This window comes from Rhinatrema bivittatum, chromosome 19 (assembly GCF_901001135.1).
Source record: "Rhinatrema bivittatum chromosome 19, aRhiBiv1.1, whole genome shotgun sequence".
Lineage (NCBI taxonomy): Eukaryota > Metazoa > Chordata > Amphibia > Gymnophiona > Rhinatrematidae > Rhinatrema > Rhinatrema bivittatum.
In genome coordinates this window covers 20,416,969-20,442,217 of record NC_042633.1, presented here as the reverse complement: position 1 = coordinate 20,442,217, position 25,249 = coordinate 20,416,969, and the positions used below count along the sequence as shown (strand labels likewise).

The following is a 25,249-nucleotide window of genomic DNA, read 5'->3' as shown; positions in this document are numbered from 1 at the left end:
TACAACGTGGTTTCTAGTGCCGGGGATGTTTTGCACATTCATTTAAGATGGATGATGCTAAGCGACAGATGTCAGCTGCAGAAAATTGATGTTCTCTCGATACGTGAGCATTCATTTTCTATTACAATTGTGCTGTTATTCCCCAAACAAGATTGGTAGAGGCAGGGACTAGTTCACATTTTTTTATTAGCATATGGATATTTTATTTATTTTATTTAACATTTTTTATATACCGAGGTTCTGGTAACAATGTTACCAATCACTTCGGTTTACATATAACTTTGGGATGACATAACACAAGTGTCTTACATAGAACAAGGAAATGAAGAACTGGGTGAATAATTAAATTAAATTAAATTGCATAAAACATTAAGAGAAACAACATTTTAAATTACTGAAATCTAACATACTAGCGATTCGGATCAGTCAAGTAACAAGTAGTCAGTCTTTGGCAGGAGGAGATTGTATTTGTTTCTGGGATTATTAAGTAGTGAGACACATGATGTGTTGACCCAGACGGGAGAGTGTTAGGGAAGTCGAAATCAGGCATATGCTTGGATATATCCAAGGTATACTTTTTTGTGTCAATTAAGTAACAAGTGCATAGGCACTCATTTATTTTAATTGTCTTAAAGTACAAACTAATAAAGATTTGTTTTTTTAATTAACACTATACTATTCACGAGTGCTCTTTTCTTCTATTCCTCTGAAATTTTTTGTCTCTCTCTATATATATATAGATATATATATAGAGAGAGAGAGAAAGAGAGAGAGAGAGAAAAAATTTCAGAGGAATAGAAGAAAAGAGCACTCGTAAATAGTGCATGCATGTACTCGAACACACAAATATTTTTCCGTCTTGCTTTTTTCTCTCCAATGGATCCTTTGAATTACAGATTGAAAACCTACAATCGCGAATTTAAAAAAAATATAGAAACCATGTTTTCCTGCCGTTTGTTTAAAAAATAATTTTGTGGGCTCTTTTTTTTTTTTTTTGATTGGGGGGGGAGTTTAACATTTTCAAGAAGATTGTTGGAGGTGATTTTCAAAAGGAGTTACGCGCGTAAAAGAAGCATATAGCGTAGACATTTTCGAAAGCCCTTTTAGGCGCCCTAAAATATTTTGGAAGTTCAGTGACATTTCAAAGGAGTGTTGCGCATCAAAGCAGCAGTTTTTGAAAGTCCATTTACGCACGAAAATCCTTTTATCGCCCTGGGTTTTCTGGAAGCGTACTTCTTTTTAGATTTCCTGGAAGTTTAACGACGTTTTCTGGAATGTATTTAGATCTTCTAGAAGCTTCACTTACGTTTTCTAGAAGTATTATTTGAGGTTTTCAAGATGTTTCTTTAGTATTTCCTCAGATAAAGAGCCTAATCTGATGGTCACCAAATCCCCGACATAGAAGGCCGTGTGATCCACATCCTCTGGTGGAAAAACACACTTCCCACAATCTACACCTGGCCTTGTATCGATCTAGAAACCAAATTCCAGATTCTCTCACAGGCTTTGTTCACTGATCACCCAGCTTCAGTCACTTTTCCCATCTTGGTGGACGAAGGCCGAGGCTGCATTTCACCAAGGGGGGAATTACCTTCCCCCCTACCCTTTCAGGAATGTAAAAACATGCACGATCCCCCAGCGTGGTGCATCAGAGCCAATTCCATGCTAACTAGTTCCAGTAATTTAATGACTTTGTAATACAGTAAAATGCGTAGCACTGATTATTCTGCTTTTCGCAATGTTATCGCTGCAGTGTGCTCTCCTTTGATAACTCACTCCCTTTTCTATATTTTATTGGTGCATGCTTTATGGTTCTGATGATGAACAGGCCAGTAACACCTTTCCCCATTTCCACCCATTTCTGGACTTCCAGAGCTTCTCAGGGATAACACGAGAGGAGAAGAGGTGGGGGAAGGGCTCAAGCTTTGCTGGTCGTAAGTCAGCAGAATTAATTTAAGAAAAATGTTTGCTTTGCAAGCTTGGCTTCCCCATCCGCAAGCCCTCAGGAGGTCAGAAGAATTACCAGCGCTTCCCCCCGATTTGATGAGCCAGGCTAAACGCCGCCAGGATTTCACCGTCCCTTAGCTCCGGCCATCTCGTGCCAGGAATTTCGGGATCATTTGGCCTCCTTCTCCATCCCCCCCCCCCCCCCCCCGCCGCCCAATGTCCTGTTTGCTTTCCATAGCTCCCACCCCACTCCCATGGGCATGTAAGAAAATTATCAGGTTATTTTATTTTATTTTTTTTTTCTGCTTTGGGTAAGCTTCCATGTTCCTGCATTCCCCCCCCCCCTCCCCAAATTTCACGGTTTGCTGTAAGACGGGGGGCCCTGCTCTACCTCCTGCAGATGTTTTAGCCTTCAAGGGGCTAAAGAGAAGAAGTTAAAGGGAAGAAGAAAAAAAAAAAAAAAACAGAACACAAGAACATCATTCATTCAAAAATAGGAATGAGACAGAAATCAGGTTGGTATGGATTATACATCTTGTCTGGTTACTGCTGTTCCCATTCCTTCTCAGCTTTTTTTTGCTTCTCCCCCCCCCCCCCCCGTTCTATTCTACTTCCTCGCTCCCTCTTTCTTTTTTTCCTCTACCCCCTTTCCTCCCTCTCCTTCTCTCCACTCCCCCACCCAAACGTTCCCCTCTGTCTCCTTCTCGGATTGGGGGAATCTTTCCTGGCCTTTGCAATTTGGCCCGCGGGTTGCCAAAGCAAGACATAAGGCAGTTAAAAAAAAAATAAATAAATAATAATAATAATAATAAATAAAAACGTCCTCCCTCTCTCACTGTGCCTCCCGCCCCCCTCGGCCTTTCATTTCACCAAATCTCTGATCCAGAAAAGGAAGAATTAAAGGAAGGAACCTGGGGAGGACGCCCCGAGCCTTCTCGGGGTCCTTAATCAGCAAATGGGCTGAAATGAGTCCCAGGGTCTTCTGCCTGAGGGGGGGAGGGGGCTGTAAGCGTGGGTTTCAGATAAAATCCCGCCTCCATTTTCAGCAGGGCCCCCCCCCCCAATAAGTCAGGGGAGCCAGGGTGATCCATCCCGGGTTTTGGGTGGGTTTTTTTTTGGGGGGTACGACCAGAAGAGTGGAGGAGAGGATTGGGGGGGTGAAAGGCAGGTGGTATACGACAGTTAGGGACTTTGCTCTGCAGATTGGATTTTATTTCTCCTAGGAAGGTGTCAGTGTTTATTGCAACAAAAAAAAAAACCCAAACCCAAAAAGGATATTTACCCAGAAAAAAATGTCATCCCCCCCCCCCCCCCCCCCCCATCAATCTCTCCCGGTTGTTTGCTCTTAAGCGTAAGAAACACTGAAAAATTTCCAGGTAAACTCAAATCAAAATGGAAAATGAAGGTCTCTAATTTGGGGGGGGGGGGTGGGGGGAAACCGAGCAAGCAGGGAGAAGCAGGGACCCCGGCTTGAGCTAAAAAGTGGCCCTCGATGCAGGGGTATCCCAGCCGGACGCGGAGGCTCCCGCGCTGATGCCCGACGACGATTCCGGGCTTCGTCAGGAACGAAAGAAACGAAACTCCGTTTCAAAAGGCAGGTGCACGCTCTGGCGGGCAGCACGGAAGGGCGCACAGCGCTTTGGATTTTTTTTTATCATCTTTTATCTTCTCCCCCGGTGCCATGATAACGCTTTTAAGTTCAAAATCCCTCCAGCGCTAGTGCGGCGCAAGCAGCCAACATGTTGTTCTCGGATTTTCCAGAAACACCTGGAAAACACCTGTCTGGCTTACAGAATAAAGTCCATTGGTTATAAAAAAAAAAAAAAAAAAAAAAGAGAGAAATAGTTGGAGCCTATAATTACATAAAAAGTTTACCTTCCTTGACTCTCCAGGCAGAGTCTCTGTTAGGGAAACAAATGGATTTTTTTTTTTTTTTTTTTTTTGCCAACCTCGGTTTCTGCAGAGTCAACCTGGCAGAGGAAGATCAAGCTGCGGTTTTAGCTCCGCGGGTCCATTCCCATGCACCGGGCCGACTCCATCTGTATGGCTTCTCTCCTTTTCTCCCAGGGCAGCTCCGTCGCTGCCGCAGGGAGACTCTAAAACTGGTGCACAGTGCTCGGGGAAAGGTCTTAGAGATTTCCAAAGGTCAGAAGATCTATCTATACCAGTGGGTCTCGCTTTTTTTAAGTCAACGTTCCCACTCCACCCTCCCGCGGCTCTGGAATTTTAACCCCAAGGATCAGTGGTCCCTCACTGACAGGGTTTGATTCCTCCCTGACTTATCGGCTGCCGTTTCGCTTACTCCCACCCCCCCTCTACTCCCAGCTTTGATTCACTGCATGATACTGACTCACTGCCATTTTACGCTTATGACATGGGAAGGGGAAGGGGGCAGGGACAGCAGGTTTTTAACAAGTTTATAGACATCAATCCTTATGTTGATTATGCATGTAAAAAAAAAAAAAAATCTCTTTCCCAGACTCCCACTGGCCATGCATAACATGGATCGGGGTGAGCCTGCATATGGCTCTGATGAAGATCCACTCTTCAGCTGTCGGTGTTGTATTCCTGCTTTACGTGTATTAGTGAGATGCCTACAAGGGCTCTGATGATGAACAGTACAGCAGCATCTCACTGATTTACTTATAGATTCCTAAACATTGGGAGCAGCTAAAGAGGAGGCACATCCCAAGGCTTTCAGCATGTAAAATCTCTTCAAGGAATTCAAAGGCCGCGAGTCTTACTGACCTGGTTTAAGAGGCAAATTGTACAGGGCGAGAGACCGAATCATCTTTGTGTTGGCCACTCTCAGTCACACTCCAAAACGCATATTTGTGCAGTCTTGTACTGGTGATCTGATGCTTGATTCCAATTCTTCATGTTCTTTCTTGTGTCCCACCCAAAACTGTCCCTTCGCAAACCTAAGGGCCTTATTTACGAATCTCCCCTCCCCCCCCGACACAGAACCTGGTACAAGCCTTAGCAGCTAGGCCCTAAAGGAGAAATATAATTGAAGTTGGAGTCACATTTTGACACATTTCCCATGGGGCAGTAACGCGAGTACATAATGCACTCCGTAGGTATATGTACACACGCTGTGTAATGATGTTTGTAACTTTCACCATCGGGGAAAGACTGGCTCAGCTTCAGCGTCAGCCTGAGAGATGGCGGAAGGAAGGTCAAGCAGCAAGTCTATGCACGTACCTGACTTTTTCGCCCGTCATTTTGGCCAGGCCTTTACTCTGGTTGTAGTAGTCTTTCTTTAAAAAAAAAAAAAAAGATCAGAATCAGGCGCCACAAACAGGATTAAGAGGTCCCATAACATCAGCCGAGGATTTGATTTCTTCTATAGTTAGTTTGTATACCCTGCCGACTGAGTGGTGGTGATGGCGAGGGCGAAGGAGTGGACAGTTGGACTTGGAAACATTTTTTTCAGAACTTGCCATGTCTGAGGCATGCACACCTTATTTTGTGTTTTCTGCCAGCTGTGACTTAGAAAGGCAAAAAGGGAGCAAAGGTTGAGGAAACATGAAAGCGGCGAGGGAAGGTGAAAGAGGGAAAAAGACAGAGGGTAAAATTAAATCCTGCAAAAAACACACTCAGTACCTATGGAGTAAACCTGCCAGGACATACATAGCAACAACTCTACCTGTAAAAAGGCAACACTATAATTATTATACCCTACAACCGCAATACACCTCCTACTGGGAAACAGAACCAGCCGGACTGCAACAGATCCCTGCACAGAACCTCCACGCTGGCAGCCTCCCTCGCCTCACTCACACACGCAGGACACGGACAGACCCTCACCCAACACAGAATAAGAAAGAGAAAGGTGCAGACAGAAAGTGAGCAGGAAACCCCCAGAAGCCCAACTCTGCCTGCAGTGCAGCGCCGGAGAAAGAGAAGCAGAAGTGCATTTCCTCCTGCACTGAGAAAAGGGAGAGAAAATCCAGGACTTCCCACCCAGGAAGGAGCAGGGAAAACTGCGTCTGATCCCGGGGGAAAGAGGAGAAACAGCAGCCAGAGCCGCAGAATCTGCGGGGGTCCTGCCACCGGGCCAGAACCGGGATCTGAGCAGGGACAATCAGAACCCAGGAACCATCCTGCTTACTGTCCCTGTCTGCACGGTGTCATTTTATTTTTACTGGTATTATATTTGTTCTATATACAGCCACTGTACCTCTTTCTTTGGCAACACATGTACAAGGGGTCAGATCAAGAAAGTTTCCTGCATCTGAGAGAGAGAGAGAGAGAGAGCTCAGAAAACCCAAATAACTATAGGACCTGTGTCAGCATCGGCAAACTGTTCTGTCGTGTCTTCAACCAACGAATGCTACAATCCCTAAAGAACAGTGAAAGTCTGCCCAGAAATCCGATTGGGTTCCTCCCCAAGCCCCAGACTATCAACCTCGTCTTTACCTTACAGACCCTGATCAATAAACAAGTTAAAGGAGCAACCACTCGGGGAGAACACTTGAAAGTTTTACTGACTTTGCGAAAGCTTTTGATTGTAACTGGCACCCCAGCCTCAACCGTCAACAACTGCAAGCTGGCATCGAGGGTGCGGAGGGACCCTTTGAGAGAATTAAATCTGTTTAGTTTAAAGTTCATTGACCTTGATCAACCTCCTTTTCCCCTCAAGACATCAAAAGCGGTTTACAAAACTAATGAATAAGGTAATAAAGCTTGCGATAAAAGAAGGTCACAATAAAACAATCTACAAGAAGCTTAAAGAACACGCCAACAATCAAATCAGCAATCCGATACACGTGTTACCAAGACAAAAGCATCGCAGTAAAGAAAGAAACAGAAGAAAACAAATAGCAAAAAAAGGAAGCCTACTGGGATCCACAGGCTTGTGAGAAGACCTTTTTCCAATCGTTTTGTTCTTTCCTGCCTCGGATCTGGGGGAGGGTTGCTCCGGAGCGAGGCGGGCGGTGGAGATGGCTCGCAGGTGATGGGATATCGAGTGGGTCTCGTCGTGGGGAACGCGCGAGGACCTAATAAAAGCCCGGCAGACACCGAGGAGGGCCTCCTTGGGTGAAAGTCCGGACATGGCGGGGGGGGAGGGGAGGGGGATTTTGAATGGAAAGATGGTGTATGGCCAACAGGGGAATCTTGGTTTCGGGTTGCAAACAGAGGTGGTAAACTTTCAAGCAGGCACATGGGTACCCATATATACGGGTATAGGGGCGCGCGCCCAGATGCGTTGAAAAGTTTAGATTATAAAATAGGCGGGGGGCGCGTGGACCCGTGCGCCTAATTTTAACAGTGTACGCGCGCGGCCGGGAAATGTCGGATTTGAGATGCACAAGTCAGGGAATTTTATAAGGGGTGCGTGTCCAGGCCATGACCAGTTTCCTCAGTCGACAGCTACAGCTAACCCAGACCCCTCAAGCCGTTCATATGTGGCTAGGATATTGTTTTATTCTGACTTACGCCTCATCTCTCTAAATGATACTATTTTAAGAGGATTTGATCATGGAAAGCAATATCTACCAGTACTCCTTGACCTCTCTGCAGCTTTTGACACAGTTAATCATCAAATTCTTCTAGAACGACTATCTGAACTTGGTTTAGCTGAGACTACATTACAATGGTTTTCATCTTCTCTCTCCAACAGAACTTATCAAGTTTCATTTAATAACAACATCTCTAAAAAAAAAATTACCCTCAATACTGGAGTTCCTCAAGGTTCAGCGTTGTCTGCGACTTTATTTAACATATACCTCTTACCAATTTGCCAGCTATTAAATGATCGGCAAATCACCCACTACCTTTATGCTGATGACATACAACTTTTAATTCCCATAAAAAACTCCACTGATGATACTTATAAAGACACGTCTTTATTACTTGAATCAATCAAGCAACTCCTTACAAAATTAAAGCTCATAATCAACATTGATAAAACCAAAATACTTATAATGAACAAAAAACCCATTGTATTACCACCACCATTATTCACAACTAACAATCAAATTAAGCCAATATCCCCTGTCAATCACGCCAGAAACCTTGGAGTAATAATTGACAATAACCTATCTTATAATAACCACATTACTACCAAAATCATAGAAGGTTATCACAAACTCCTAATTCTACGGTGGATAAAACCTTTTCTAAATTTAGTAAATTTCAGAACAGTTTTACAACTAATTATCTTCTCAACCATTGACTACTGTAATTCCTTATGACTGGCCTTCCATATATCAACATCAAGCCTTTACAGATTCTTCAAAATGCTGCAGCAAGAATTTTAACTTGAAAAAAAAAAGAATGATCACATTCATTACCCCTATATTATCTTCACTACACTGGCTCCCTATTAAATCACGAATTGATTATAAGATTTTAATAATTATACACAAATTAATTCATTCCGATCACCACAAACAAACAAGCTTAAAAATCACGTTACAGAACAACAATAGGAATCTTTGATCAAATAATACCTCTTGTCTAATAATTCCACCCATGCTCATCTTTCAACAACAAGAAATAGAGCTTTCTCCATAGCCTGTCCTAAAAAATGGAGCTCCTTACCACCTTATTTAAGAACTCAAACGAATATCAAAACTTTCTAAAAAGATCTAAAGACTTTTCTTTTTCATAAAGTCTACGTTAATGATCATTTATTTCAACAATCTAATTTTAACCAAGACTACCAACCATACTCATGCAAAGGAGATAATGAAATATCGTCTGGCAACGACCATCATAATAGCAACATGAACTTATAATTAACACTAGAAGACCATCCTGAATATGTTTAAATACCAACACTGTTACCACTATCCTTTTCCCTTCACTTCCTTATGCTCCCTTTTTCACCACCAACCTCTCCCCGATCCCTTCTTCTTTTCCACTATTAATTTATGCATCAATGTTTTTAATGGTTTATTCTCTGTTTGATTTTTGTAAACCGTTATGATGGCTGAACCGAATGACGGTATATAAAACTGAACAAACAAATAAATACATAAATCTATAGCAGAATTTAAAGTTGCGCTGAAATGCACCTGGACGCTCGCCCGTGTAGGTACGTGCGCACATATCTATTGGCCCCGCCCCGGAACGCCCAGGCCCCGCCCACATTCCATTCACCCCTCCCCCCCCCCGATGCGACCTATTCACGCATCGGTACTTGTGCGGGTAGGTGGCAGCTTTATAAAATCGGGCGGACGCGCGCCAAGTGCTCGAGGCGCGCTCATCTGCCGGTTTTGGGGCGCGTCTGGCTTTTCAAGTTCACTTTTTAAGCCTTCCCATCTGCTACCCTAAAGTGGCCACCAGATCTTCAGGGGGGGGGGTGTAGATATTTCCCCCCAGCAACTACTCTCTAGGGAACCATTTCCTCTGCTTCGTTCCCCGTGGATTTAATTTCAGTTTTTCGCCCCCGCCAGCCAGGTGGGAACAGAGTGAAGGGCAATTATTAAGATGCTGTCAAGTCACCCGACGTTGCGGGCTCAAAATATGCCAGCGGCTGGATATCGTCGGCCGAAGGGGGGAAAAAACCTGACCCGTTCCACGATCCTGGATCAAGGTCACCAGGGAAGGAAAGAGAACAGATTGAAAAGAGATGGGACTGAAACTGGGTCGGCTGCAATAGGGCAGTGGTGTCAGGGATGACAAAGCTGGACACCCCCCCCCCCCCCCCCCCGCCTCAGTTTACCTGACAGAAAATGATCAAACTCACTGAGCCCTAACCCATGCGAGTGTTGGAGTTAAGAGGGCGCGATTAGCAGACTCCAAAGCGCCGCTGGAGTCCAGAAAGTGTGATGGGGGCCTCTTTCGTCCCCCGCCCCCCAGCCCCCCCACTTCCCTGTCGGTTCTGACCCGAATTTCATTTACCTCTCACCCGCGGAGCTGTTTCTGTTTCCTAAGCCTTGGCAATAGCCAGATCGTCCAGGGCGAAGGGCTTTTTTTTTTTTTTTTCCAAGATCATTCAAAAAAAGTTGCTGATGTACAACCTTCACTGGTAATTTAGAGATAAGCGGGAGCTGCAGTGGTTCGTGTTGGAAGGGGGTCTTGATCCTGCTATCTTTAAAAGAGGAATTGCGTGTATCAATACTCAAAAAATGGTCCAGAAAATGCCAGACACTATGTTATTAACAATAAATTATAAAAAAAAAAGTCTAGCTCGAATTCAAAGAGATTGTATGTAACCAAACCAGGGAAACCTCATAAAGTGCCAATATTAGGCTACGCGAGAATGCCTATGAGGCTACTTGTTTCAAAACGCTAGCTCCAACTTTGTGGTTGTTAGAGTATGGTTATAATCATTGGTAACCCCAGCAAGACCAGATGCTCAGTCCATTACTCCATTGGGCTATCTTGACAGTCCAGTGCTGGTCCACTATTGTGGGAGTGAATAATGGTATAGAAAATGAAATGTTAGACCAATCAAAACTCACACTTACGACGCCAAGGTGCCGTCGTAACTGTGAGTTTTGTAACCTTGGCGTCGTAAGTGTGAGTTTTGTAACCTTGGCGTCGTAACTGTGAGTTTTGTAACCTTGGCGTCGTAAGTGTGAGTTTTGATTGGTCTAACATTTCATTTTCTATACCATTATTCACTCCCACAATAGTGGACCAGCACTGGACTGTCAAGATAGCCCAATGGAGTAATGGACTGAGCATCTGGTCTTGCTGGGGTTACCAATGATTATAACCATACTCTAACAACCACAAAGTTGGAGCTAGCGTTTTGAAACAAGTAGCCTCATAGGCATTCTCGCGTAGCCTAATATTGGCACTTTATGAGGTTTCCCCGGTTTGGTTACATACAATCTCTTTGAATTCGAGCTAGACTTTTTTATAATTTATCTTTAAAAGAGGACCAGCCTGGGCTTTTGGTACAGAGGGCACTGGAGCCCATTTCAAACTGTATTAATCACAGCACAGGGGTGAAGGCAAAGCCAAGATTTTGATTTTTTTTTTTTTTTTTTTTTTAACATTTTAGAAGGAAGTGGATCTAGCAGAGAAGTGGGGGAACCAACTGGGTTAAAACTGTCCTGAGAGGGGATAGTTAAAAACTCTTTTTGAACATCTGATATTTTCTTATCGAAACACTCAGCCAGCACATCTGCTGTGGAGCTCCCCCCGAGTCGTTTCCCCATTTCACTGATTTTTTTTTCTTGGCCAAATTTGTAATTCTAAAGAGGCACCAAGGAGGACTCTCGGACAAACCACCTGCAGAAAGACAGCCAGCTTCGGGCAGGAGTGAGGAGCGATGCAGGGGTGTAGCCTGAGACGCAGTTCCCTCTGGGATATCTCCGTCAATTATCTCCCCCCCCCACGCTCCTGGAGGGATCCCCACAGCCCCAGGACGGGAACTAAATGGACTCGGAGATCAAATGGTCAGGTCGTTCTATCCCCAACTCTACAAGAGATCCGAAACCTGCTGGAGACCTGGGTCTGCAAAGAGGGGCCTGGAAAAGACAAAAATGATTCTCCTCCAGAAAACGCCAAGGAATTGATAAAACCCAGTGCTGGAGTAGACCCCAGGCTAGGCAGACCTTGTTCTGATACTGTGAATTTGGGAGATTAGAACTGGATATAAAGAATGGGACAGAAATGTAATAGAAGCCTTGCACTTCCAGTTCTGTAACAGACACTCCATGTCCACAGGAATTCCCCTAACAATGGGTACAGAGCAGAATGAGGACGCTTCCCCTTACTACTGACCATGCAAAAAAAGAATATTCACATTCTGGGGTCACCTCATCAACAGCCATTACCAGGCACTGTGTGACATTCTTAGCACCTGAAGAGCAAACCAGCCATACCATAACAGCACTAACTACTGGAACTCACACAGCACCAACCCTGCCTAGGAAAAGGCAGCACCGGGCCCTAGAACCCCAATACACCTCCTACTGGGAAACAGAACCAGCCGGACTGTGACAGATCCCTGCACAGAAACTCCATGCTAGCAGCCTCCCTCACCTCAGAGACCCTCACTAGGTACAGAAGGTTAGGGACAGAAGGTGCAGGCAGAAAGTGAGCTGGAAACCCCCAGAAGCCCAACTCTGCCTGCGGTGCAGCACCGGGGAAAGAGAAGCAGAAATGCATTTCCTCCTGCGCTGAGAAAAGAGAGAGAAAATCCAGGACTTCCCAGCCAGGAAGGAGCAGGAAAAACTGCGTCTGATCCTGGGGGAAAGAGGAGAAACAGCAGCCAGAGCCGCAGGATCTGCGGGGTCAGAACCGGGATCTGAGCAGGGACAGTCCCGAATCAGAATCAGGAAACCATTCTTTCTGGATTCTGAACATTTTACTGGGTGGTTTTTGGGTTTGTTTTTTTACAATCAAATATTTTTTTTCTCCTCCTTTCATTTTGGAGCCATCTTATGTATAAGCTTTGCCAACACCCAGAGAAATTGAGTCTGACAGGGAGGGCATGAAAAAGGCAGAGGAGAGGAAAGGAACTTGAAGGAAAGAATGGAGGATGAGGAGGGAAAGATGTCAGAGAGCGCAGGTAAGAGGGAAAGATAGAAAGCCCAGAGCAAAGAGGAGCGGCGGGGGTTCAATCACAGATAAAACTTTTATTCCCCTGAATAACAGATAAGATAACTTGGAGGCGCCACCGTGCGTTGCATAAACGCTGATTCTATTTTTACAAACCACAAATCCCCTTTGATGGCCGCGTCCGGGGGGGGGGGGAAATGGACGTTTTTCTTAATTATAAATGAACACAAAAGGGGGGGGGTGTTGGACTGTTTGTGAAGGTCAGAGAGCGTGCACAGATTGCCTTATTGGGGGTGGACGTTCTTATAACAGGGATCAGTGCCATGCGGGGGGGGGGAGACGACCCAGTAATCCGAGGGAGATGAGAATGCAGTTATTTTGCGGATTTCTGGTCTTATATTTGGGGTCCGTGTTGGCCCTCGCGTTAAGATTTTTTTTTGTTATTTTGCATGGTTTTGTGGTTTTTTTTGGGGGGGTGGGGTGGGATGTGCTTTAATGATTTACTATTGTGTTTTTAGTTTGGATTTAAATATATAACTTTTTTTTTTTTAGGTTTGTGGTTATGGAAATCTCTTTGAACTGGGTCTAAGCGGTCTATGCATTATTTTAAATCAATCAATCTGTCCCCTGAGCTGTACAATATCCCACCCTGGCCCCATTTCCTTTCCTCTACCCGCTTTCTTTCTTCATCTGCTATTCCATTCCTCACAAAATAAAAAAAAAAAAAAAAATTTTTCCATTGTGGAGGGGATAATGGGAGGGCATTGAGAGCCATTTTGTGGGAAAATATCGTGGCCAAGTGAAGAACCGCCGAGTCCCTAGGCTGGGAAGTGGTGCTTTTGCATACAGTATTTGCTTTTGCCTTGTTAATTTCAAGCATTCATTCTCCACCCACCCCCCCTTCCCATACTCAATACTGTTCCCCCATCCTCACCAACCCTGATTTTACTCTGTAGGGTTAAAACATCCCCCCCCCCCCCAAAAAAAAAGAGCACCAAAACTCTAGGCCTTCAACGTTCAACATCTGAAAATCTGAACTGACTGCTCCTTTTATTTCTGGATGAAATGGAGAAATCAGGAGGAGGAGGATAGGGGTGTACCGAGAAAACATTTTCAGCGGGTTTTGTTTCATTGGGGGGTGCTTCCAGACACATTTCATTTTCTTGGGGTGTGTTGCGTTTAATTCGTTAGCGTGCACTGTTTCTGAATAGTGTACGCTATTTACAATTACGGCACATTATTTGGAAACAGCACGCAAGGGTCGCCAGTAGCCATGCACCATTTGGAACTAGAATGCTCTCTCTTTCCTGAAACGAATGCCTCGAAAATGTTCAAGGTTCTGGTGCCCCCAGGAATTCGTTTCATTTAAAATGAACTGAACCAAAAAAAAAAAAGGGCTTTTTTTTTTTGTTTCAGATTCCTTATTAGTTTTAAACAAACGCACATCCCTAAAAGAAATCAACGTGAACAAGTGTCCTCTTTGGTACATCATTTTGGCCTTCTTCCCTTCCTCCTTTTGCACAGAATGGGAAGAGACAAACTTTTAAAAAAAAAATTTCTTTTGGTTTAATACTTAAAAAAAAAAAGTATAGGAAAAAAGAATGGACTCAAAGATGGAAGGAGAAAGGAGAACATGTTTGAGAGAGAGGAATAAAAGAAAAGGAAGGTAAAAGGGATGGGGAAAGACAGAAATGAGAAAGGAAGGCGTGGATGAGGGAGAAGAATTATAAGAAATGAACGAGTGCTAGGAGGTAGAGAAGGGGAGAGAAACAGGAGGTAAAGAAAGGATAAAGGCAAGAGGAAATGATCCAGAAGAGAAGGGAAAGGATTGAAGTTGAATGAAGCAGAATAATAAAGAACTTAAGAGAGCAGGAAAGGAAAATCAGGGAGGGAGGAGAGGTGCAGGGGAGATCGGATGCAGACCTTCAGATACCTGAGAGGTGTTAATGATGCATGAACTTCGAACCTTTTCCATTGGAGAAATCAGTAAAACTAGGGGTCACGAAATGAAACTCCAGGGAGGACGACTCAGAACCAACGTCAGGAAATACTTCTCCACGGAGAGAGTGGTGGACGCCTGGAATTGCCCTTCCGGAAGAGGTGGTGAAGACGAAAACAGGGAAAGAATTCAAAGAGGCACGGGATAAGCACTGTGGGTCCCTTAAGCTTAGAGGATGGGAACGAGGAAACGAGCGCATGGGGGTAACCCACTCGGTGCGGTGGTTACTGCCCTTAGCAGACGCATGGGGATTACTCCCCTCACCCAATAAGCCTTGATACTTCTGATACAACTGCATCACCGCTCTCTGCTTTGACGGCGGGGGAAGGGGAATTGGAGTCAGAAGGCAACCTACAGAGGCCTCAACTTTTACGGTCTAGGGGTACTGATATGCAGACAGAAGGGGAAAAGCACAGGAATAGCTTCTACGGCCAAGTCCAGAAGCAAAGCAAGTCAGCGTTGCTGGAATTTTCAGGAAGGCTCCTCGCCCAGTGAATTTGTTACTAGCAGTAATTTTCTATAGGTTTGAAAGTTGCTTGCTTTTGATTGTATATATTTCTACCCTTGTGATAAGGATTGGGGGTAACTACACAGACTACTCGTAAGAGAAAGCTGGGGGGTGACCTATGTGGCATGGTTAGATATTACCACAGGAAGCTTGCGGGGCAGATATGATGGACCATTTGGTCCTTTGCTGCCGTCACTACCATGTTACTATGACGAAAGGGAGAAGATGGAGGGGAAAGGAGGAGGAAAATATTAACTGAGAAAACCATCTGCCACACCTCCCTCTCCCAAAAAGAAACCCTGGTGGGCCTTTTTTTTTTAAATTACACTTCACTTTCCGTCCCCACTTCTAGGAGCTCGAAGCAAATTAAAGTAACATCGCATAAAATACATCCAAATCTATAACAAATCCAACCCTAACAACAAACATATAAAGTGTATCGGCCGTCCAACTCACTAATGCGTGCGCTCTTTCACCCCCTTCCTTGCCGGTCTGTCCAGATGTGCAGGCCAGCGCCTCGGGTTCTGCTCCGCCGCATTCCCAAGCTCGGACTGATTCCTGTGCCTCTCCCGAATCCCCCCCACAAAGAGCAGGATTAAGAGGGAGCTAATCGCCAGGCATGGGAAAAGAGCCCCCCCTGCCAGTGCCAACGCAATCCAGAAAAGACAGAGCCGGCGGGGGTTTTGCTACCTCTCGGCTGTTTGGGGAGTTTTGGCTCTGGAGCTCGCCAGGCCAGCTGAAGAGCTCGCTGGCTTCCTGAAACTTTTACAATCCCAGGTTTCAGATCAGATACATAAGATGATTAGTGATGTGTGTGTGTGTGTGTGTGACAGCAGTGTCTCCCTTTGGTGATGTGTGAGACAGCAGCTTGCCTTGTAGTGATGTGTGTGTGCGTGTGACAGCAGTGTGTCCTGTAATGAGATGGGGATGTGGGGTGTGAAACAGCAGCCTATCCTGAAGTGATGTGTGGGTGTGGGTGTGACAGCAGTATCTCCCTTTGGTGATGTGTGAGACAGCAGCTTGCCTTGTAGTGATGTGTGTGTGCGTGTGACAGCAGTGTGTCCTGTAATGAGATGGGGATGTGGGGTGTGAAACAGCAGCCTATCCTGAAGTGATGTGTGGGTGTGGGTGTGACAGCAGTATCTCCCTTTGGTGATGTGTGAGACAGCAGCTTGCCTTGTAGTGATGTGTGTGTGCCTGTGACAGCAGTGTGTCCTGTAATGAGATGGGGATGTGGGGTGTGAAACAGCAGCCTATCCTGAAGTGATGTGTGGGTGTGGGTTGTGACAGCAGTATCTCCCTTTGGTGATGTGTGAGACAGCAGCTTGCCTTGTAGTGATGTGTGTGTGCGTGTGACAGCAGTGTGTCCTGTAATGAGATGGGGATGTGGGGTGTGAAACAGCAGCCTATCCTGAAGTGATGTGTGGGTGTGGGTGTGACAGCAGTATCTCCCTTTGGTGATGTGTGAGACAGCAGCTTGCCTTGTAGTGATGTGTGTGTGCGTGTGACAGCAGTGTGTCCTGTAATGAGATGTGGATGTGGGGTGTGAAACAGCAGCCTATCCTGAAGTGGTGTGTGTGTGTGTGTGTGTGTGTGTCTGTGGGTGTGTGTGACAGCAGCATCTCCCTTTAGTGATGCGAGATAGTAGCTTGCCTTGTAGTGATGTGTGTGTGTGCCCTATAATAAGACGTGGATGTGGGGTGTGAGACAGCAGCCTATCCTGAAGTGATGTGTGTGTGTGTGTGTGTGACAGCAGTGTCTCCCTTTGGTGATGTGTGAGACAGCAGCTTGCCTTGTAGTGATGTGTGTGTGCGTGTGACAGCAGTGTGTCCTGTAATGAGATGTGGATGTGGGGTGTGAAACAGCAGCCTATCCTGAAGTGGTGTGTGTGTGTGTGTCTGTGGGTGTGTGTGACAGCAGCATCTCCCTTTAGTGATGCGAGATAGTAGCTTGCCTTGTAGTGATGTGTGTGTGTGCCCTATAATAAGACGTGGATGTGGGGTGTGAGACAGCAGCCTATCCTGAAGTGATGTGTGTGTGTGTGTGTGTGTGTGTGACAGCAGTATCTCCCTTTGGTGATGTGTGAGACAGCAGCTTGCCTTGTAGTGCTGTGTGTGTGCGTGTGACAGCAGTGTGTCCTGTAATGAGATGGGGATGTGGGGTGTGAGACAGCAGCCTATCCTGAAGTGGTGTGTGTGTGTGACAGCGGTGTCTCCCTTTGGTGATGTGAGAGACAGCAGCTTGCCTTGTAGTGCTGTGTGTGTGACAGCAGTGTGTCCTGTAATAAGACGTGGACGTGGGGTGTGAGACAGCAGCCTATCCTGAAGTGATGTGTGTGTGTGTGTCAGCAGTATCTCCCTTTGGTGATGTGTGAGACAGCAGCTTGCCTTGTAGTGCTGTGTGTGTGACAGCAGTGTGCCCTGTAATAAGACATGAATGTGGGGTGTGAGACAGCAGCCTATCCTGAAGTGGTGTGTGTGTGTCAGCAGTATCTCCCTTTGGTGATGTGTGAGACAGCAGCTTGCTGCTGTGTGTGTGCATGTGATAGCAGTGTGTCCTGTAATGAAATGGGGATGTCGGTGTCTGGGTGTGTGACAGCAGCATCTCCCTTTAGTGATGCGAGATAGTAGCTTGCCTTGTAGTGATGTATGTGTGCATGACAGCAGCGTACTCTGTAATGAGATGTGGAGATGTGTGCGGGACAGCAGCATGTCCTGTAGTGATATGTGTGTGTGACAGCAGGGTCTCCCTTTAATCCTGTAGTGGAGTGTGGAGGTGGGGGTGCGAGACAGCAGCATGCCCAGTTTCCCAGCCTCTCCCCCAAGGTGGTGTTTTTCTGCCCTAGGCGAGGCAGGAGCAGGGGGGCTCTCCTGACATTCCCCGGGTAATGGATTTCAGGCTTTTGCCTGGTGCACACACACAGCTGCCACAGCTCCTCATCCTTACCTCATGGAAAAGAGAGGCGAAGGGGTGGAGGGGGGGGTGAGAGGGTCAGAGAAGCTGCAAAGATTAAGTAAAGCTGGATTATCCGTGCTGCGTTCCCTGACACTCCGAGGCAGCAGCGAGAACATCTGGAGCGGCTCAAGCACCCTAACCAGTGCTGGGCAAATCCCAACACTTCCCCCAGGATGGAGAGGATGAAGATAAGTTATATCTCACCAACTGCATCCTAACAACAGTCCGTCCCCCCCCACCCCGCCCTGGAGTGGAGCCCCTCCCTCTCGCTGGTAAGTGCCCTCCCTCCCCCGGAGCAGATCCTGTACTCTGGTTATTGCCCCTGCTTTTCCCACCTCTCTCTCCCCCCCCCCCTCAGCTGTCGCTCTATCTCTGGTTATTGCCCCTGCTTTTCCCACCTCTCTCTCCCCCCCCCCTCAGCTGTCGCTCTATCTCTGGTTATTGCCCCTGCTTTTCCCACCTCTCTCTCCCCCCCCCCCCTCAGCTGTCGCTCTATCTATGGTTATTGCCCCTGCTTTTCCCACCTCTCTCTCCCCCCTCCCCCCTCAGCTGTCGCTCTATCTCTGGTTATTGCCCCTGCTTTTCCCACCTCTCTCTCCCCCCTCCCCCCTCAGCTGTCGCTCTATCTCTGGTTATTGCCCCTGCTTTTCCCACCTCTCTCTCCCCCCCCCCTCAGCTGTCGCTCTATCTCTGGTTATTGCCCCTGCTTTTCCCACCTCTCTCTTCCCCCCACCTCAGCTGTCGCTCTATCTCTGGTTATTGCCCCTGCTTTTCCCACCACTCTCTCCCCCCCCCCCCCCCCCCCCTCAGCTGTCGCTCTATCTCTGGTTATTGCCCCTGCTTTTCCCACCTCTCTCTCCCCCCCCCTCAGCTGTCGCTCTATCTCTGGTTATTGCCCCTGCTTTTCCCACCTCTCTCTCCCCCCCCCCCCAATAGCTGTCGCTCTATCTCTGGTTATTGCCCCTGCTTTTCCCACCTCTCTCTCCCCCCCCCCTCAGCTGTCGCTCTATCTATGGTTATTGCCCCTGCTTTTCCCACCTCTCTCCCCCCCCCTCAGCTGTCGCTCTATCTCTGGTTATTGCCCCTGCTTTTCCCACCCCTCTCTCCCCCCCCCCCTTCAGCTGTCGCTCTATCTATGGTTATTGCCCCTGCTTTTCCCACCTCTCTCTCCCCCCTCCCCCCTCAGCTGTCGCTCTATCTATGGTTATTGCCCCTGCTTTTCCCACCTCTCTCTCCCCCCCCCTCAGCTGTCGCTCTATCTCTGGTTATTGCCCCTGCTTTTCCCACCTCTCTCTTCCCCCCACCTCAGCTGTCGCTCTATCTCTGGTTATTGCCCCTGCTTTTCCCACCTCTCTCTCCCCCCCCCCCCCCCCCCCTCAGCTGTCGCTCTATCTCTGGTTATTGCCCCTGCTTTTCCCACCTCTCTCCCCCCCCCCCCCTCAGCTGTCGCTCTATCTCTGGTTATTGCCCCTGCTTTTCCCACCTCTCTCTCCCCCCCCCCCTTCAGCTGTCGCTCTATCTATGGTTATTGCCCCTGCTTTTCCCACCTCTCTCCCCCCCCCCCCCCCCCCCCCCCTCAGCTGTCGCTCTATCTCTGGTTATTGCCCCTGCTTTTCCCACCTCTCTCTCCCCCCCCCCCCCCCTCAGCTGTCGCTCTATCTATGGTTATTGCCCCTGCTTTTCCCACCTCTCTCTCCCCCCCCCCCCCCCCCCCCCCCCCCCCTCAGCTGTCGCTCTATCTCTGGTTATTGCCCCGGACTTTCCTCTGCATCCCCCACCCGCCTTGTTCTTGGACTGACGTCTCACTCACCACGCCACGGAGCACCTCTCTCCAGTCAGCAAGCCTTCAGCGCAGCTTCCAGTGGTCCTCCGAGGATGGGACGGGGAGGGGGGGGGGCGGGGGCGTACGCAGCATACACACCCCCACCCCCCCACACACACACACTCAGGCTCTGCTCCCAAAGAACCAAAAAAAAAAAGAGCAGAATAAGTGGTGGGGAGTCTGTTAGCAAACGGTGGATTCTCTCCCCATGCCCCCTGCCCCCCAAACTCTCCTGGAGGTGCTCCTGATGAGAGCTGCCTCCCACAAGGTGCAGAGGGGACTCTTTAAGGTCAGACCTGCCATGTGCAGGAGGAAGAGGGTGCGGCCTCCCCCAGAGGAGGGGCTGGGTCTGCCACTCCGCCTGCATGTGGCTCCATCCCCGTCTGTCTGTTCATAGGTGCTCCTGTTCTGTCTGTCCGTCCGTGCCGCTCCGTGGGGGGGCGCACACACATTGTCTGTACGGATCTGTCTGTATATACCTGCGCCTGGGTCCGTCTGTCCGTCCATGGCGGTCTGAGTGGGTGAGCACACAGGTCTGTCTGTCTACGTCTGGCTCCTGTGTGTCTGTCCGTCTGTACGGATCTGTCTGTATATACTTGCGCCTGTGTCCGTCTGTCTGCCCAAGGCGGTCTGGGTGGGTGAGCACACAGGTCTGTCTGTCTACGTCTGCTCCTGTGTGTCTGTCCGTCTGTACGGATCTGTCTGTATATACCTGCACCTGTGTCCGTCTGTCTGCCCAAGGCGGTCTGGGTGGGTGAGTGCACAGGTCTGTCTGTCTACGTCTGCTCCTGTGTGTCTGTCCGTCTGTACGGATCTGTCTGTATATACCTGCGCCTGTGTCTGTCTGTCCATCTGTGCCACTCTGTGTGTGTGTGTGTGCGCACAGGTCTGTGTATATGTATGCTCATCTGTACGGATCTGTCTGTATATACCTGCACCTGTGTCCGTCTGTCTGCCCAAGGCGGTCTGGGTGGGTGAGTGCACAGGTCTGTCTGTCTACGTCTGCTCCTGTGTGTCTGTCCGTCTGTACGGATCTGTCTGTATATACCTGCGCTTGTGTCTGTCTGTCCATCCGTGCCACTCTGTGTGTGTGCGCACACAGGTCTGTCTGTATGCATCTGCTCCTGTGTGTCTGTCCATCTGTATGGAACTGTCTGTATATACCTGCGCCTGTGTCTGGCTGTCCGTCCGGGCTGCTGTGTGTGTGTGTGTGTGTGTGTGTGTGTGTGTGTGTGTGTGCACAGGTCTGTGTATATGTCTGCTCATCTGTATGGATCTGTCTGTATATACCTGCGCCTGTGTCTGGCTGTCCGTCCGTGCTGCTGTGTGTGTGTGTGCGCGCACAGGTCTGTCTGTATGCATCTGCTCCTGTGTGTCTGTCCATCTGTATGGATCTGTCTGTATATACCTGTGCCTGTGTCTGTCTGTCCATCTGTGCTGCTCTGTGTGTGTATGCGTACACACGTCGGTCAGTGTGCGTGCACGGGTTTCTGCGTATACCTGCTGCTGTGCATCTGTCCGTGCCTCTCTGTACGTCCATGTGTTTATTCACATTACAACGTTTGCTTGTTAGGGAGAGAGGGACTGAACAGACAGACAACAACCCAACAAAGTCCCTGACTGACTTAACCGCTGCCACGTGGTTACGGAAACTGCAAAAACCAAATAATATTGCACCCCCCACCTCCCCTGCCTCAATTCCCCAGGGTCTTCTGCAATGGGCAAAAGCTTTTGCTTTATCCCTTCAGCTTTTCCAGAGAGATTCCTGTGCACAGACTTTAGGTAAAATTAGCCCCTGGCTTCCCAGGCCTTTCTGCAAACTCTGTCCCGTCCCCGTCCCCCCCCCCCCCCAAGACGGGGCGCGTCTCCAGCCAACATCCAGCCCGAGGAGTTTGCATTTTTCTCTAGCCACCGAAAAGGATCTAGGGGCCAAGTGGCTAAGTCCCTCGGGCTGCCCCTATAATGAACACATTTATCCCACACAGAGGGGTCAGAATCCAGGTTCTGGGAAAAAGCACCCGCCCCTCCCCCGGTAAGGGGCGTTTGCCAGAGCTGCCGCCTCCCTCCGGGACGGGCACAGGAGTTAACCCTCTCCACCCTGCAGGAATTGTTATGTTCTTCCATTTTACGAGCTGTGCTCCCCCCCCCCCAGCGGCCTTTTAATTCCCTAATGAAAGAAAGGCAGGAGAGATCACAGGTTAATTAATGGAAGCCAGACCGTGTCCCCCGAGACCCCATTGCGGGCAGAGCCGGGGCAGCAGGTGGCAGGAGGGATCGTTCACAGGAAAACGGAAGGGGGGGGGGGATCCAACTGAGGGAGGGCTGCCCTGGAAGAATGCTTAAACGACTTGGGACCCCTGCGTCTATAAGAGCCATGTGGGGGGTGGACGGATATTACATTCTCACGTCTGTGGAGCAGGGAGGCCACGGGGAATGGTAAGAACAGTTTCTTACTGCAGGAGAGACCGGAGGCTGGAAACAGCGCCACTTTTTAAAAACCAGACCTGCCAGGTTTTTATTACCCTGTAAAGGAGACCTGCCCTCTGCTCAGGCTGTGACCCTGTGCCCTGTGTAAAGGAGACCTGCCCTCTGCTCAGGCTGTGACCCTGTGCCCTGTGTAAAGGAGACCTGCCCTCTGCTCATGCTGTGACCCTGTGCCCTGTGTAAAGGAGACCTGCCCTCTGCTCAGGCTGTGACCCTGTGCCCTGTGTAAAGGAGACCTGCCCTCTGCTCAGGCAATGACCCTGTGCCCTGTGTAAAGGAGACCTGCCCTCTGCTCAGGCTGTGACCCTGTGCCCTGTGTAAAGGAGACCTGCCCTCTGCTCAGGCAATGACCCTGTGCCCTGTGTAAAGGAGACCTGCCCTCTGCTCAGGCAATGACCCTGTGCCCTGTGTAAAGGAGACCTGCCCTCTGCTCAGGCAATGACCCTGTGCCCTGTGTAAAGGAGACCTGCCCTCTGCTCAGGCAATGACCCTGTGCCCTGTGTAAAGGAGACCTGCCCTCTGCTCAGGCTGTGACCCTGTGCCCTGTGTAAAGGAGACCTGCCCTCTGCTCAGGCAATGACCCTGTGCCCTGTGTAAAGGAGACCTGCCCTCTGCTCAGGCTGTGACCCTGTGCCCTGTGTAAAGGAGACCTGCCCTCTGCTCGGGCTGTGACCCTGTGCCCTGTGTAAAGGAGACCTGCCCTCTGCTCGGGCTGTGACCCTGTGCCCTGTGTAAAGGAGACCTGCCCTCTGCTCGGGCTGTGACCCTGTGCCCTGTGTAAAGGAGACCTGCCCTCTGCTCGGGCTGTGACCCTGTGCCCTGTGTAAAGGAGACCTGCCCTCTGCTCAGGCAATGACCCTGTGCCCTGTGTAAAGGAGACCTGCCCTCTGCTCAGGCAGTGACCCTGTGCCCTGTGTAAAGGAGACCTGCCCTCTGCTCAGGCAATGACCCTGTGCCCTGTGTAAAGGAGACCTGCCCTCTGCTCGGGCTGTGACCCTGTGCCCTGTGTAAAGGAGACCTGCCCTCTGCTCAGGCAGTGACCCTGTGCCCTGTGTAAAGGAGACCTGCCCTCTGCTCGGGCTGTGACCCTGTGCCCTGTGTAAAGGAGACCTGCCCTCTGCTCAGGCAATGACCCTGTGCCCTGTGTAAAGGAGACCTGCCCTCTGCTCAGGCAATGACCCTGTGCCCTGTGTAAAGGAGACCTGCCCTCTGCTCAGGCTGTGACCCTGTGCCCTGTGTAAAGGAGACCTGCCCTCTGCTCAGGCAATGACCCTGTGCCCTGTGTAAAGGAGACCTGCCCTCTGCTCAGGCTGTGACCCTGTGCCCTGTGTAAAGGAGACCTGCCCTCTGCTCGGGCTGTGACCCTGTGCCCTGTGTAAAGGAGACCTGCCCTCTGCTCAGGCTGTGACCCTGTGCCCTGTGTAAAGGAGACCTGCCCTCTGCTCATGCTGTGACCCTGTGCCCTGTGTAAAGGAGACCTGCCCTCTGCTCAGGCTGTGACCCTGTGCCCTGTGTAAAGGAGACCTGCCCTCTGCTCAGGCAATGACCCTGTGCCCTGTGTAAAGGAGACCTGCCCTCTGCTCAGGCAATGACCCTGTGCCCTGTGTAAAGGAGACCTGCCCTCTGCTCAGGCAATGACCCTGTGCCCTGTGTAAAGGAGACCTGCCCTCTGCTCAGGCTGTGACCCTGTGCCCTGTGTAAAGGAGACCTGCCCTCTGCTCAGGCAATGACCCTGTGCCCTGTGTAAAGGAGACCTGCCCTCTGCTCAGGCTGTGACCCTGTGCCCTGTGTAAAGGAGACCTGCCCTCTGCTCGGGCTGTGACCCTGTGCCCTGTGTAAAGGAGACCTGCCCTCTGCTCAGGCTGTGATCCTGTGCCCTGTGTAAAGGAGACCTGCCCCCTGCTCAGGCTGTGATCCTGTGCCCTGTGTAAAGGAGACCTGCCCTCTGCTCAGGCAATGACCCTGTGCCCTGTGTAAAGGAGACCTGCCCTCTGCTCAGGCTGTGACCCTGTGCCCTGTGTAAAGGAGACCTGCCCTCTGCTCAGGCAATGACCCTGTGCCCTGTGTAAAGGAGACCTGCCCTCTGCTCAGGCTGTGACCCTGTGCCCTGTGTAAAGGAGACCTGCCCTCTGCTCGGGCTGTGACCCTGTGCCCTGTGTAAAGGAGACCTGCCCTCTGCTCAGGCTGTGATCCTGTGCCCTGTGTAAAGGAGACCTGCCCTCTGCTCAGGCTGTGATCCTGTGCCCTGTGTAAAGGAGACCTGCCCTCTGCTCAGGCTGTGACCCTGTGCCCTGTGTAAAGGAGACCTGCCCTCTGCTCAGGCTGTGACCCTGTGCCCTGTGTAAAGGAGACCTGCCCTCTGCTCAGGCTGTGACCCTGTGCCCTGTGTAAAGGAGACCTGCCCTCTGCTCAGGCACTGACCCTGTGCCCTGTGTAAAGGAGACCTGCCCTCTGCTCAGGCAATGACCCTGTGCCCTGTGTAAAGGAGACCTGCCCTCTGCTCAGGCAATGACCCTGTGCCCTGTGTAAAGGAGACCTGCCCTCTGCTCGGGCTGTGACCCTGTGCCCTGTGTAAAGGAGACCTGCCCTCTGCTCAGGCAGTGACCCTGTGCCCTGTGTAAAGGAGACCTGCCCTCTGCTCGGGCTGTGACCCTGTGCCCTGTGTAAAGGAGACCTGCCCTCTGCTCAGGCAATGACCCTGTGCCCTGTGTAAAGGAGACCTGCCCTCTGCTCGGGCTGTGACCCTGTGCCCTGTGCAAAGGAGACCTGCCCTCTGCTCAGGCAGTGACCCTGTGCCCTGTGTGAAGGAGACCTGCCCTCTGCTCAGGCTGTGACCCTGTGCCCTGTGTAAAGGAGACCTGCCCTCTGCTCAGGCAGTGACCCTGTGCCCTGTGTGAAGGAGACCTGCCCTCTGCTCAGGCAATGACCCTGTGCCCTGTGTGAAGGAGACCTGCCCTCTGCTCAGGCTGTGACCCTGTGCCCTGTGTGAAGGAGACCTGCCCTCTGCTCAGGCTGTGACCCTGTGCCCTGTGTAAAGGAGACCTGCCCTCTGCTCAGGCTGTGA

The 25,249-nt window shown here is 49.5% G+C and overlaps 1 protein-coding gene across 2 annotated transcripts in view; it reads right to left on the bottom strand.

The window, feature by feature from the left end:
• The window catches only part of NTN5 (netrin 5), a 35,393-nt gene extending 15,628 nt beyond the window's left edge, over positions 1–19,765 (bottom strand). The window contains exons 1-2 of one of the 2 annotated variants that reach the window (XM_029585686.1): positions 19,690–19,765; positions 5,152–5,207 (exon numbers count right to left, since the gene is read on the bottom strand). The gene's annotated coding sequence lies outside the window, so the exon portion shown is untranslated. Of the gene's footprint in view, positions 1–3,896; positions 4,079–5,151; positions 5,208–19,689 lie in introns of those variants that run through there. The other variant, XM_029585685.1, reaches the window with a different exon arrangement.
• Between the last annotated feature and the right edge of the window lie 5,484 nt (positions 19,766–25,249).